Here is a 15,818-nt window from a genome sequence, read left to right on the forward strand (position 1 = left end):
TACATTTGCCCCACCATGAGCAACCCATTTAGGCAAGTCACCTAACTGTCTGAGGATGTTTCCTCATCCACATTGTGAGACTGATAAAGGCCTCCACAAATCGTAATGGAGCTTAAACAAGAGTCCTATCATGACATCTAGCACAACGCAAGCATCCAATGAATCCTAGCTCTTAAACCTATGATTTAAAAACCAGGGCACTTCTCTTCAAACTCTCCAATACAGAGAATCTGATGGAAACAAAAGCATCATGATTGTATGAGTAAAACATCCATTTAAGAGGGTGTGTGGGTTGTTGGAAAAGTCACTGGAGTTGTTTGGACATACTGTCTATGGAGAAGACCGGATTATCTAGGAGAAAAAGATGAGACTAGGGTGTATTCCAGGGAAAGAGTCAACTGGGAGGCAAAAGTTGGCTAAAAGACCTTAAGGCGTGACTGTGGAACAAGAAGAGTGGGCAGCAAGTAGTTATAAAAGCTGAGGGCACATAAGGATAGCTTCTGGTGGTGGGAACCATCTGCAGATTAATGCAAATCCAAAGTATCAAGGGAGAAGACTCGCCTGTGTAAAAGAAAGTAGTGTTGCCTATCCCTTTTTGCTATATAGTTTTGCTAATCTACATGGAACATGACATCAGAGCTCTTCTATAACATATTTGGTGATTGAAAATGGGCAGCTACTTCAAGGAGAAAACTTAAGCTTACCCCAGTTTATAGAACGATATCTAGAGGAAATCTTAGTTATCCAAAGCTTGCTTGATTTACGTATGTTTTTGACCTCCTTTCTTCTACCGAAAATGTTATATAAGGAAGTATAGTTTATTAATGTGATAGACATGAGATTTGTGATATAACGGAACCATTTATCTAAGGTTGTGATGAATAAACATTTTGGCTCATTGTAGTAAATGTGTTTAGAGTGTGACATGAATTTGGAAGATAATAGCTGTCCAATTAGTGCTTGTTGAATTAAACGTGTATTAAATATAAATATTGGCAACCTGGAATGACACATTTTCCAAATATTTAACAAGACAATCACACAGAAATAACACACTAGGAAATAATGAATGTGAAATATAAAATGTGATGCAAGTGTAAGATGTTATCGTTATTCTAAAAGTAACTTGTGTATCATTACGAGAGTTGTTGGTATTAAATCATGAGTCCTAGTTTTAGTCTTGTTAAGAAGAGAGTGTCAGGTATTTGTATCTCTGATTTTTATCTTAGTAAACCATTTTACACTATAGGGGGCCTGGAAAATACAAATCCAAAGCAGACTTCAGTCTGCTCTTGATGATACTATCTTTGGGTGGAATACAAATAGCCCAGTTTAAAGGTTTTGTGACAGACTTTTTCATCTGCATAACAAAACGTGTAGATTGAGTCCTGCTCTCCAGAGGGCTTGCCCTTTTTCTGGCCGCTGAGAGCAGGAAGATCACCCTGGCCCTCCTGCAAGCTGGTTCTTAATACCTTCAGGCTAAATTTATCCTCAAGTTTTGTCTGGTACCAAGGAGATGCACCAAGGTGCTTTGGGTCCAGTGCTTGACAGGGGAAACCCTGTTCTTTGTGTGTAGAGACAGATAGTACTTACTCTTCTCCGATACCGCGAGGTTCACTTGTTACCTTTGCTCTTGGGGAATACTGGAGGAAACATTGTTCAGTATAGTAACCACCATGAGGGTACACTCTTCAAAAATATTGGAATACTTATAAATACAGGTTTGGGGATAAAGACATGGAAACCTGAAGTCAGAAGAAAAATTTCAATGGTTCAGTATTATTTTACACCTTGGTTGAGGTTAATAACATTTAGTTAACCACCGTCTTATGTAATCTTCCTTTAAATGAACTGATGCTTTTTCATAGGACTCTTTTGCTAATTCTCCCTACATTACCTTTTTCAATATTCCAAATAAATTTTTCTTGAAAAGGAGGATAATTTAATATGCTGCCTAGATACAGCTTGGGGAAAACAACTCCCAAAGTCTTAAGTGAAAACAGAATGGCATTTCTTTTAAATATACCAATATGCTTGGATTTTCACTTTCAGTAAGATTGCCCTGAAAAATAAATACAGTTTCAAATAGCCCCTCTGAATATCCTAAACTGTTCTAAGACATTTTGGCAGCATTGAGAGAAAATTAATTTGTGGTGTATTCAAATTACTCCACATGAGGAGAAAATAGCTCAGTAAATGAATGGAAACCAATTTTTTAAATGTTTCTTATTTGCCTAATTGCTTTCCCAAGGAATAAATAATAAAGAGAAAGTTCATGAAAAATAGAAAACATGCTTATGGCCACAGGGTTTCCTTTCATGCTTTCAAAGCTTTGAAGTTTCTTTTTTGAAGCTATCACCTATACTACTACATCATTATGGACATTGACAAAACACAATAATCCCCCATTCCCCATTCTTTTCACCTTCTCCTACTCTTTCTTCTTATATCTTCCTTTTCTTCCTCCCTCTTCTAAGAGCCTCCTCTGCCTTCTCGTTTTCAGCAAAATAATCTTTATTAAGCATTTTCTGGGCATTGAGTACTGTGGATTCAAAGGTGGGCTGTAAACAGTGCACTGTAAGAATAGAGTGGGTTTTAAACAGAAATTAGGATTCATTGGAGAGAGTCTTTGGGGAGGAGGGATAATGGAGGCATGTTCAAGAAACAGTCCATCAGTCTGGCTGGAATGAAAAGAAGTTGTGGAAATAATGAGGGGAAGGTAGGTGGAGGCCTGATTGTGAAACCCTTGACTGCCAGGCTCAGATATCACTCTGTAGGCAATGGAAAACTGTCAGTGATTTCTAAATATGAACATATGCTAAAGAGTGATTTGGGAAGATAAACACATTAGTTAAAGTACAAGTTCTGCTCGTCTGAGAGAGACCAACAATAAAAGTGGCTTAAATAAGATTAAAGTTTATTTCACAGTTTATTAACAGTCTAGGATTAAGCAGTTCAGACTGGCAGGATGGTTCCACAGAATGACATTCCGGGACCCTCCTATCCTGTTGGTCCACCATCCCTAGGCTTGTCCTGGTCCACACGGTCCAGGACAGATTGCCTTCATTTTCATGTGTTGCTGCAGAAAAGGGAAATGGGGAGGGTAGGTGCCCAACTTAAATACAGTTTTATTAGTATAAAAAAGAAAACTAGGGAACAAGTGTCAAACTTGGTAGGCAGCAGTATACAGAATATACTAGAATAGGGTATCTAGCTTTGTCCCTTTAGGCTTACATATCCAGAGTTCTGATCCACATGTTCCCTGGCGCATTGGGGGAAAATTAGACCAGTCCTTGGAGAGGTTCTTGTAACAAGGAGATGTAAAATGGTGCATGGAGGAAGTCGCCAACTCAGTGTCAAAGGACTTAGATTTAAGTCTCAGCTTGTTAGTTGAGTGACTTTGGGCAGGTTACCTAAACCTATTGAATCTCATTTTTATTATCTATATGTGAGGTTACAAATGCTTTCTCTTCTTCTCACATTTATTATAAGAATTAGAAAACAGCCCTCGTCTAACTCAACGTGTACAATGAAGTCTAATGTAAGATCAGTTGATAGAATAAATGATCTCTTATGATCTAAAAAAAAAATTAGAAAACAGCAAAGTATTATCATTGCCTTGCTGTTAGTATAGGATATAGATAAATCTTTGTATGGTTATGTGTGTATGACATAGAAACACAGACAGACAGGTATTTTATTTTGTTTTTGTAATTTTTTTTTTTTTTTTTTTTGCGTTACGCAGGCCTCTCACTGTTGTGGCCTCTTCCGTTGCGGAGCACAGGCTCCGGGCGTGCAGGCCCAGCGGCCATGGCTCACGGGCCTAGCCGCTCCGTGGCATGTGGGATCTTCCTGGACAGGGTCACGAACCCGTGTCCCCTGCATCGGCAGGCAGACTCTCAACCACTGCGCCACCAGGGAAGCCCAGACAGGTGTTTTAAAAAGGAATAAGGGAGTAGTATCATCAGGGAACAAGCAAGAAAATGAAAATGATTACGATTGTGATCTTTATTCATTTCTTTATTCTTTCTCCACCGTGTGGCATATAGCAGGCTGTACATAAGTCAGTTCGGTTTGTTCGTTTTTTAAACTGTAAGTTTTACTTTAAAACATCACATCCAAATGCTTTTAGGGAAATTATTTATATTTATTTGGAGTTTGTCATGCCTTTCTTTGTCTCATTTCCTTCGATCAACTCTCTAGAATAGACCACATTGTAGAGACGGTGTGATTTAATATAACACGTCTGTTGTTTCTCATTATCAGAAAAACATCTAAAGGTATATCAATATTTTGAAAATATATAACAGTTGTATTTTTCATTCTTTTTAGAATCATCTTTTCCTGAAGGCTATCTGTCATTAAGACTAGCTATAAAGTTTTTTTTTTTTTTTTGCCCTGGAATGAGTCTCAGAAATGACTTTTTGAGTCCATAGTAATAGAACTGTTTTGAAATCTAGTTTTCTTGAGAAGGAAGAGAATTTATTAAATATCTAATTCTCTCTCTCTATAAATATCAAAAACCAAGCCTGACACACTTACTTCATGGAGTTTTACTATAAGTCATTGTATAGAAATGTTGAAGTCTGTTGCAAGGAAAGTTCCCACCAGGGTACTTAGATTTTTTGTTTCTGTGTTTTCTTTTGTTTTGTTTTCCCATGGAGACCGGAAGGTAGGAGGAAGAGAGACAAGAAGTCAGATATTATTGTCCTAGTTTTCCTTTCTTGGAGAAAACCCCAAGAAATGGAAGTGAGAAGCAGAAACACCCAGGTAGTTCTGGGAAACTCCTGGTGTAGGAGGGCTTCCTCCTTACTTCCCGGACAAGAAACATTGAAACCAGTTCCTTAGAGAATTTGTTTCTTTCTCCATGTATTGGAACATTATTGTGCCAACCAGGTAAAGTACTGCCTATCAAGGCAGATAGGCTAGACTTGATGTGCTCGTGTGGCCTTTAGGGGATCTAAATATTTCTGTATGCCTTGCGGAGGAGACCCCTAAGCACTCAATCAGGACAAGGGATCAGCAGCAGTTAAAGTGGTGCCATGCCAGGGAGCAGTTTCATCTCAACAGATGTCGTAGGAGGATTCCTAGGGACAAGACGAGATCAAGCACGATGTGCTACAGAGGGAAGAAAAGAGCAATGAGGGACATGTAAGACTCCCCTGCACCTAGATGCCACCTTTGGAAGGTGGAGCCAGGTGGGGGGAACTAAAAAAGTGAGAAACTTACAGTTGACTGAATTAGCCCAAAGGAAACAATTTTAATTTGGAAGAGAAGGCTTTTTTTCCCCCTACCTTAATCAGGATTCTAGAGAAAGACGAGATGAGTTAGATATAATAGCAAAAGGGGTAGCGTATATCTGGGTTATTGGATATCTATTTCAGTCCTACTACATGTACTTAAAATATACAATACTATCTCAAAACGAACGTTGACGTTCACGGGCACTTAACGTTTTTGCTGTTTTAATCAGTGATTGCATAAAAAAGAAGCCATTGATTCCAGAACTTTCATAACTTCTGAATTTATTCTTGACTAGGTAGGGTGGAGAAATTTAAACTTTTCAAGAGAATCCAACTGGCCTCCGTGAGCTCTTGTCAAAGAACTTGGAACTTCCACGGGAGGTCGATTAGCATAACGTGGAAGCTAACAGAAGGACGGGGAAGATGCCTGTTGCTAATCATCAAAGGTAGGGCCTGGAGGCTGAGCCAGGGCACCTGTTCCATTTGCCTTTGTGACTTCTGTTTGGCTTGGCAAAGGCAGGCTCCTTTGCAGGAGGGAAATGGTTTCAAGATTGGTCCACAGACTAAAAGAATGTGGACTCAAAAGAAAGGAGGATTGAGTTGTTCTGGCTAAACAGGTTTGGTTCATTTCCCTGAGATCTCCCCAAACACACTGATATTTTCACAAGAATGAAATGAAGGCAGTGCTGACAAGACTAAAATTATAACTGTTGTCTGAATTGCCAGTTAATATAATATTTGCTTGTTAATGCTTCTAAAATGGTTCTGTGAAGAAGGAAAATTCCAAATTAGTCATCTAATCTATCTTCCTGGTGGTACAGGATCATCACCTACTATTTATTAAGGGTTAGGTAACAGATTGAAAATCTTCTAAGTTATGAAGGAAAAATAAGTTCGGGTAATCCAAAAGGAGACACTTGGAAGAAAGCATCGCTGCTGGGCAGCCTTATCCTATAATTAAATGTATTTGCCAAGGAACTCATAGTCTAAAGAGATAGTCAAAGAACATACACTTAAAATGTAACAAGTCTTTTGGTATTTGAGCATTCCTGTGTGGGAGTGTTCTCAAATGCCATCATTGTGCCAAGTACTGGCCTAGATGCTGGGAATGTAAGAGTTTGCTCTCTAGCTGGGATGATGAATTTAAATGATTCATTTGAGAGAAGGAAGTGCTAAGAGAAGGGCTTACAGAGCCCTAGAAGAGCCTGAAGGTGTGATGATGAGGGAGCAGTGTTGTGGAATCAGAGAAGGCTTCATGGAGGAGGTGGTATTTGTGAGACACTCATACAAAGCCACATAGAGTCACATCTATAATATAGCAGATGCTTTAATGGAGAGGCAGTTTTCAGAATTTTCTTTAGAAACAAATGTATTGATCAACAGGAGGGAATTTCTTTAGTATTCTCCTGAAGATGACCTGAAATGAGGAGATCAAGCCATTTTTTAATGGTTTTTTTAAAAGATTTATTTGCTTATTACTTATTTATTTCCTTATTTGGCTGTATTGGGTCTTTGTTGCTGCACGTGGGCTTTCTCTAGTTGCGGCGAGCAGGGGCTACTCTTCGTGGAGGTGTGCAGGCTTCTCATTGCGGTGGCTTCTCTTATTGCAGAGCAAGGGCTCTAGGCGTGTGGGCTTCAGTAGTTGTGGCACATGGGCTCAGTAGTTGTGGCTCACGGGCTCTAGAGTGCAAGCTCAGTAGTTGTGGCACCCGGGCTTAGTTGCTCTGCAGCACATGGAATCTTCCCAGACCAGGGATCGAACCTGTGTCCCCTGCATTGGCAGGCGTATTCGTAACAACTGTGCCACCAGGGAAGTCCCTTTTAATGGTTTTTAAAACATTTATTTTGATCATCACTGAGGTAAAATCAGCTCTACCAAGTTGTATTGTGCTGATCATTATGCGTTGGGAATGGTCATTACGAAAGCCAGGGTCTGCTGGAGCAAAGGTGGAAAGAAAAGTGGAATTTGTGAGAGATGTGTTCTATTGACTTCACTTTCTTGTCCCCTTCCTTTCCTGGCCCCCTCACCTCTTCCCCTTGACCACTGTGGTGTGTATTTAAGGTTCCTCCATTCTTCTTTTGTCCTCTTGCTGGGTAGGAAAGACACAGACAAACTAATTGTCATTCAGCTTTTAGAACTTAATGGCTTGCTTCTTCTCTGGGAACTCTGTTTGTTAAAGAAATTTATAGGCAGAATACTGTGCTTAACCAAAAAGAATAATAACATTTCTAATAATGAAAATACTTAGATGTGATTGTCAAAGAAATGAAGAAATGCGATTGTCACAACTGCCTCCTTTGCTTGGGTGTCAGACTAACTCTGATTACAACCAAAAAAATTTTCCCCAAAAGGAATTTTAGGATATTTAGTCGAGCTGTACAGACAGAGCCCACATGACTACAGAATTCTAGTCATGGTATTATTTATACTTTAAAAACTCATGAATGAGATTTTCGCACTGCTTGAGACCTACATAGATATGTGAAAATTCTACATTTTTATTCCCAATGTAAACTTGAGTGATGAGGGTAAAGGAAAAAGGAACAACAGGAAAAAAGTTTTTGTATCTGTAAACATATACGTGTATAATATGTATGCATGTGTATGTATATGTGTGTGTTATATATTACACATGTTATGCTAAATGGTGATGATTGTGCTGCCAAGAAGCATACATACGTCTAGAAAATTTTAATTCAGTTCACTTTTATTTTTTCTTTGGGTCTGGCACTGTCATCTTCCACCCCCAGAACATGTGAACTTTTCAACTTCTGAACTGATTGATTGTTTTTAGCCATTTAACTACTCTTGATTAAGTGGGATGATTTCCTGAAAGAACTTAGTGCTGATCTGGTTTTAGAGAAGGTATGTGATTAACTGTATTGACAAGGTTTCAGTGGTTTTTAGTTTCCCTGCCATGCATGTGTATCCCTATGAATTTTTCTTTGTTATTTCAGCTTATTATCTTGTCTTATATGCAGCCTATCACACCATTTATGAATTCTTATTCACCTTAATTCCCCACTGATTATTCTAGAGAATTATTACTATATTGATCAATATTGAGCCCAGCTATGAAATACACTTTTTTCCCCTTTCACATGTTTATTTTCTCTTTTTAAATTTTGCCAAAGCTCTACACAGCTCTCACTATATCTAATGAAAAATTCTTGCCTTATTTAACATTGTATTTGTTTATTACTTTCCTTTCAGTTGCTTATGATTTCTTATGAATGTCAAGTAGAAGCAATCATGTAAAAAATTTAATATCTCTGCAACTCATAAAATCTTAAAATCTAATTTTCAGTTTGACACAAAATTCAAAAGCAACCAAACTGTCCAAATGCAACTTCTTGGAAACATTTCCAAATTGATTCCAAATATTCTTTTGTAGCTATGAGTCCCAGTTCCCACTACATATTTGTTAATTTTCCCTTTTTCCCCAAGTTTCAGAAAAGTGAGAGTTCAAACAAGAATCATATGATCATTGACACACATACTCATTAGGTTGGATAAGACCTTCATAGTTATTTTATTCATCTACTTATTGCATTTTTCAATGTCCTTTATATGCATTCTCTCCTGGGTATAATCTGGCTTATTTTTGAATGCCTCCTTTAAAAAAAGAAGAATCGCTAACTTTCAAAGCAAGCGTTCCATATTTATGCAGCTATTCAGAAGTTTTCTCCTCCCAGGACTTTTCTCCGCTTGGTCTTAGTTCTGGGGTTATAACCCCTCGGGAGTTATTTTGAGCAATTCTGGTTCCTCAGTTACTTGTAAAACTTTCCCTATTTTATGTCAGCAACTATAGTCTCCCAAAGTCTTTATTTCTTCCCTCACAGGTCCATCGTTTGCCATTTTCTGGGTCATTGCTTATATTATATGGATGACTACGGCTCTTAGAACATGTTCCAGTTTGTAATCTTGCCCCAAACTGGACACAAACTCCAGGTGTGCCCCAATAGAATTATCATCCTTCCTCATTCTAAAATAATAAACTTCCATCAATATATCTCAGGGTTGCACATTAGGACTTTTGGACATCATACTTCCTTGGTGACTCATATGAGGCTTACTGTTGACTTAAACCATCAGCCATGATCTTTCCTCTTCATGCTAAGTCCTGTATCTGTCACTACCCAGAACTCAAACTGGTTTTTGGGCATGCAGGACTTTAAATTTATCTCTTTTAAAACTCATCTTATTGTATTCAGCCTGGCTTGGAAATATGTGTTTAGTCTTTATTGGGTCCTAAATCATTCATAATCACTTGTGAATTTATAATCATTTCCAGCTTTCTACAAATTTAGAATGCCTATCTCCCATATGTTTATATGAATCATTGATAAAATTATTTGGAATGAGAGAATTGCTGCAAACTCTCTAGCTTCCATTGAGCCATTGCATGTATTTCTTCAAAGATTACAAATGTAACTAACTGAAGGATCATCTCATCCCCATTTTCCCATATTATCAACTAAGCTATTTAAAGAATACTTTGTAAAATGCAGACATCACATGTTCTGTATCTGCTACATTTTTTTGGCCTGCCGGAGTAGGAAAAGTAGGTTAATCTAATGTGACCTATTAGTGAACTCATGCTAACTCCTAGTAGAAACTATTAACTGTCCATGTCCTCACCATATCTTCCTATTCTGGAGTCTTGTTGGCTTTGATGTGTGTTCAGGGTCCTTTGATAGGTGCTATTTCCGTCTCTTTCTCTGTTTTGAACTAAGGCAATTTGGTGGGTCTGCAGTCCCCCAGCTCCTCTACTAGTCTTCCCATTTCCTCACTGGCACACCTCACATTTGCACTATTCTTAGCTTCAGGGGATGACATTCCCTCTAACAGATTCTTGTTCAGAGAGCAAGATATTCTATTAAAATTTATTATAACATTGGATGTTTCAACCCCCTCCTGCTAGTGTTTGTAGTGTAATATTCATTCTGGAGAGCATTTGCAGCAGAGAAGATGGAGATCAAATAAGAGGTATGAGCTTTTACCATCTCTCTATTATCTCTCAACCCTAAATTGTGGGATTCAAAAGTAGGCCTGTAGCTCTTCAAAATTCACTCTTAGGAGAATGAAAAGACAAGCTAGGAGAAAATATTTTCAAATCACATATCTGATAAGGGACTTACATCCAGATTATAAAAGAACAAAACAATGAAAAGACAACGATAAGAAAATTACCCAGTTAAAAATGGGCAAAAGATCTGAACAGTCACTTCACCAAAGAAATATATGGATGGCAAATAAGCATATGAAATTATGGTCAACATCAGTAGTCATTAGGGAAATGCAAATTAAAACCACAAGAGATATCACTGCACATTTATTAGAAATTCTTAAAGAAAAACACTGATCGTACCAAGTGTGGGCAAGATTGTAGAGAAACTTGAACTGTAGTACAAAGATGGTGGAAATGCCAAGTGGTTCAGTCACTTTGGAAAACATTTTGGCAATTTCTTATAAACATACACGTAGTGTGTACAGACCTAGCAATCTCATTCCCCAAGTACCTACTCTAGAGAAATTAAAACCTACGTCACACAGAAACCTGTATGGGAATGTTAATAGTGACTTTATTTGTAATTGTCAGTAACTGAAAACAACCCAAATGGCTCTCAGCTGTGGTCTAACCATGCAATGGAATACCACCCAGCAATAAAAAAGAACACACTATTGATACATGTACAACACGGATGAATCTTATATGTATTGTGCTAGTGAAATAAACCAGACTCATAAGGTTGACTCCTATATAATTCCATGTATATGACATTCTTTCAAAGGCAAGCCATAAGAGCAGAATAGATAGGTGGTTGCCAGTAGCTGGACAGTGAGGGCGGGATTGACTACCAAGAGGCAAAAGGGAGAATTCTTTTGGGTGATGAAACTATTCTGTAACTTGATTGCGGTGGTAGTTATACATGATCACGTGTGTTTGTCAATTCACAGAATTGTAACTACAAAGCGTGAATTTTCTTGATGTAAATTAAACCTTGATTTTAAAAAGTAGATGTATAACTTCTTTGTTCTTATTATTCGAATACATTTCATTTTTGAAAAACAAAGCCATTTTAAGTTTCCTAACATATGGCGAGCCTCAGCCAAAATTATCACAAATAATAGTTGGGCAAAACTTCTAGACTGACCATTCTGAACTCTTTCCAAGCTCCTCCCTCAAGGACATTTCTCTCCTCAGAGTTTTCCGGTATAGATCTGATTGTAGCCTTCAGGATTATAGTCACCCGTTAAGAATGGCTCAGAATCTTTACTATTTCTCCCTTAGGTTAATATAACACAAACTCAAGAGCGAGAACCTTTCTGTGATTTTTTTTCAAATGCCCCTGAACCCTAGTCCCATTTGAATGTTTGGGAAGGGCTCAGCAATGATGAAATACACACAAATTAAATATGTCTGGAATGACCACATTTTCCTGGTACTTTATGGAATCGTGAGGTTTCAAAAACCACCAGTCCGGATCAGATTTTCCTTGTTTGTCAATGAATATGGAATGTGGGGTGGAATCATAGAATCGCAGACTGTTCAAGCTGGAAGACTCCTAAGAGTTCATCTAGTCCAATTCTTTATTTTACAGAATCAAAAGCTTCATTGCCTGTTGGCCATTCTCTGGTAACTTCAGGCACTCTCTGATCTCACATTCCTTGGGTCCCATCCAGACCCCGGTCTGAGATCCACTGTGCTCCTAGAGAAATGCATTCCACTTGGATAAAGTAAAACAAAAGCCCAGCCACCTATTCTACCAGCAGACAGGGGTATAAATATGCAGTTCTGAGGGTGCATCAGCGATCAGCTATGCTACGGTTCATTAAAATGAGGCTTATTTAAGTAGCCCTTGGGTTTTCCCCAAAGGTCATGCATTTGGGTTCCTTTAAGGTTTTTGTTGGTCCCAGTAGATAAAGACTCCTGATTTATTTTATTTGTTTGTTGAAATTTAATTGCAGTTCAGGCTGAATATCCTGGATGTAGGGAAGTCTGATCCTCTTAAACGCCTATCTTCAAGTCTACTTTACCTCATTTGTCCTCAGAAAATTTCTGTAAAGGGAGTTCAATGCTCTCTCAAAAAAAAAAAAAACAAAAACGCACGGTTAGGTTTTCTGCTGCTCTTGGCTTCTCAAAAATAAAGTTTGTGGCAGAACTACAGAACCGCCAAGGTTTGGAGTTCTCACTACTGAGGATGATTGGGTGATATTTGAGAAGGTAGAGTCTCAGCTGGAGGGAAACAAGGCCACTCGGCTCGGTTGTTTATTTCCCTTCCTCTCCGTGAGTTTATTAGGAGAAGCTTCTGGGTCCTCAGTATATTTATCTTTTTAATTTCCTTGTAATGGCGTCTCCCCAACATGAATTGTTGCTTTTAATTTTTCTCTCTCTCAACAGCCAAATGCAGGAGGTTAATCCTGTTCCTGCTGTCCCTCATCTCTCTTTTGGGGACCAGCGAAGTCACTATCTCTGGGCATAAACTTCTCCTTGAACTGAAGTGGCTAAAGCTCCGGTGTATGGGACCTCTGGTTGCTGAGAAAAAATCATGTATTTTGTCACCAGGGTACATGGAAGGGCTAAATAGTTAGAGTGATTGAGGCTCACTGTTTTTACTGTTTTCTTTCTTTATCTTCCTATTGTGAGACTGTGGAGAGCTTCCTGTCTGACGAGAAACACTCTCGGTAGAGTGTGCATGGGGGCCTGGGCAGGGATTGCCAGAAGAGAGCACCTGTATTTCTCTGGATGCTCTTATGCTGACCATTTACTCCTCTGAGCTCCCTTTTGGAATTCTTCCCTGACACACTTCTCTAACACCTCTATTGCGCTCTGGTCCGTTGGTCAGAGCCAGGGGGGATATGAATGTCCTACCAGCAGTTCTCGTGAGTAGTCCCAGCCATTCTCTGTCACCCAGGTTCAAGGCCCCACCTCACTCTCCACAATCATGTTCCCAAGACATGGCCTCATTTTCTGAGTTCTTTTAAGGGGCTGGTTTAATCTGATAGGTAAATGGGAGGTAAGGAACACTTGGAGATTTTAACAGCAGCCATCTAGAGACTGTCAATGTGCTATTGCTCTCTGACTTCAAGGAAAGTCTCTCAGGGCAAAGCTGGGAGAGCCGAGGGCGGCATCCCACCTGGTGTGACGCTCCCTTGCCTACCTGGCTTGGAGCCGCCTGTACGTAGCCTTGTTGCAGCGCAGTGAGACTTAGACCCTGCTCTTGGACCCCGCATGTGGCTTTCTCTTTTTATTCAGCCTTTCATGTCTACTTGGACATCTCATTATCCCCAGGGGGCATCAGCAGTGGTGGGGCTCTTCCGATTAGTGTTGCTTGTGAATAAGCCTCCCAAATCACAGAAGGGGACAAATTCCCATTAAGAGAACAAGCTTTCATGCTTCCCTGGTGGCGTAGTGGTTGAGAGTCCGCCTGCCAATGCAGGGGACACGGGTTCGTGCCCCGGTCTGGCAAGATCCCACATGCCACGGAGCGGCTAAGCCCGTGAGCCATGGCCGCTGAGCCTGCGTGTCTGGAGTCTGTGCTCCACAGCGGGAAAGGTCACAACAGTGAGAGGCCCACCTAAGGCGAAAAAAAGAACATAAACAAACTTTTGCAACATGTATCCAATTCCCAAAGCCACTTGGACTATACTTGACTCGACCTTAGGGAAAACGAAAGTAGAGACAAGAAGTTGTTTATTAAACATTAAGAAAGTTAAAAAGTAGCTGTTTATTAGCATGTTTGTCTCCCTTTCCACCTCCTCATGAAGAAAGGAGCAACATTTATATGACAGCAGCACGCACCTAGATGCAAGGAACTCTATCTAATGAAAATCCTGGGCTCCAGGGTGAGCTACTGGGAGCATCCTGAGTGGCTCAGACGCAGGCCTTCAAGGCAGGCGACAGACACTGTGGTACTTGCTCTGTGGTGGAAGACCTGGAAAAAAGCATTGGTTGCATATTTGTAACCCTTGGCTAATAAATCCCAGTCAGCAGAGGCTGAACTGAACACCACACAGGCAGCAGACCATCAGCTTGCTTCTCATGAATGCAAAGATGTCAGCGGAATCAGGCCTTGTCTTTTCATGTAAACCAGCAGCTAATTTCCCCCCTTAATTAGTTACAACGTAGCTGATGCAAAACAAAGGATTTTGTTATTTTCTACACAAACTGGTGTTGGAATCCTAGAATTTCTTAGTGTATCATTAAGCATTTCCTAAAAAACAAGCTCGAAGGTCAGAACATTCAGAGATTTTCTAGTGGAGACTGTTGGTTACCCGTGCTTTCAGGTTTCTTGAAAGAAGGCGTGATGACAGAAGGATATGTTCCATTTCCCCCAAGTCCTGTCCCTATGTTGTAATAACTACAATTACATTATAGTTGTTAGTTATTGTTATATTGCTATAATTACTACCAATGCAAAAAGTTGGTGTTTTGGAGTTGGCAGAATTTGGAATATATAGAGTCTTCAGTGGAGGTCCTTACTAGGATTAGAGGAAAGAAAAAAGAGATTCATAAGGTAAAATTTCAGAATATTACCACTTGGAAGGGCTTTCGGGGTCTTTTTGTCTAGCAGTTCCTAAACTGTGCTCAGTAGAATACTAGTTCTGAGAAATGATATTAGAAAGTAGGGTTCCGAGATCATATATGCTTGGGAAACATGGAACTCTATTTCTTTTCCTCACAGTGCAACTTAAAATATTTATAGTCCCTGAGGAGTCCTAAAATGAAAAAAACACTTTATTTTAATGTAGAATTTCCCACTTTTGTTTGATCATGCAGTATCTCAATATCTCTTGCCTCTTTTTTTTTTTTTTAAACGCTTATGGAGACCAAAGCCATAAAGTTGCACAGCTAATTGGTGGCAAACCCCGCTCTCATGATTCTCAGGCTCCAGATCATTACATAACTTGCTAAGGTTTGTGACTTACTCCCTCCGTGACTCACAACTGAGGACTTGTATCCAGGCTATGTGTCTGTGGTCTGTGCTAAGATTCTGGTTTGCTGAGTTATTCTTCTGAATCTAATGGTGTTTGGGTGATTCCCCAGAGCATCCTGAGGAGGAGGCGAAAGCAGCCTATGCATGGAGCTCATTGATGAGCTGTTGAAGGTTGCAGTATGTCTGAGCTTCTGCATCTGGGAGGGCTTTGGTCCTGCTGCCCACAGGTGAATGCAGGGAAAGATCACCGGGCTGTAGTCAAGGCCAGGCCAAGGCAAGTCAGTGAAGCGGTAACATGTACCTTCAGAGAAGTTCTTTTTTCATTTTATTTATTGATCCCTTCACTTCCCCAGTGCCTTTTAATAAAAATTCTGCTCTGGGAGCTTTTATTCATACTAAAGTGTAAATGATTGATAACTATAATTAAAGTGTTACCTATTTCATAGGGACTTACATTCTAACCTAAACCCCTTGCTAAAGAAATAAAATTCTGAGAGTGCATCTTGAGATAAGTAAGTAGGTTGGGGAGAATTTATAGGAGGGTACATGGAATCTGAAAACCATGTAAGGTAGATACATGTCTATTCTATGTCTGAATTTGAATAAGGATAGCCTGGGCTCCAAAAATACACA

This window comes from Phocoena sinus, chromosome 4 (assembly GCF_008692025.1).
Source record: "Phocoena sinus isolate mPhoSin1 chromosome 4, mPhoSin1.pri, whole genome shotgun sequence".
NCBI classification, from domain to species: Eukaryota; Metazoa; Chordata; class Mammalia; order Artiodactyla; family Phocoenidae; genus Phocoena; species Phocoena sinus.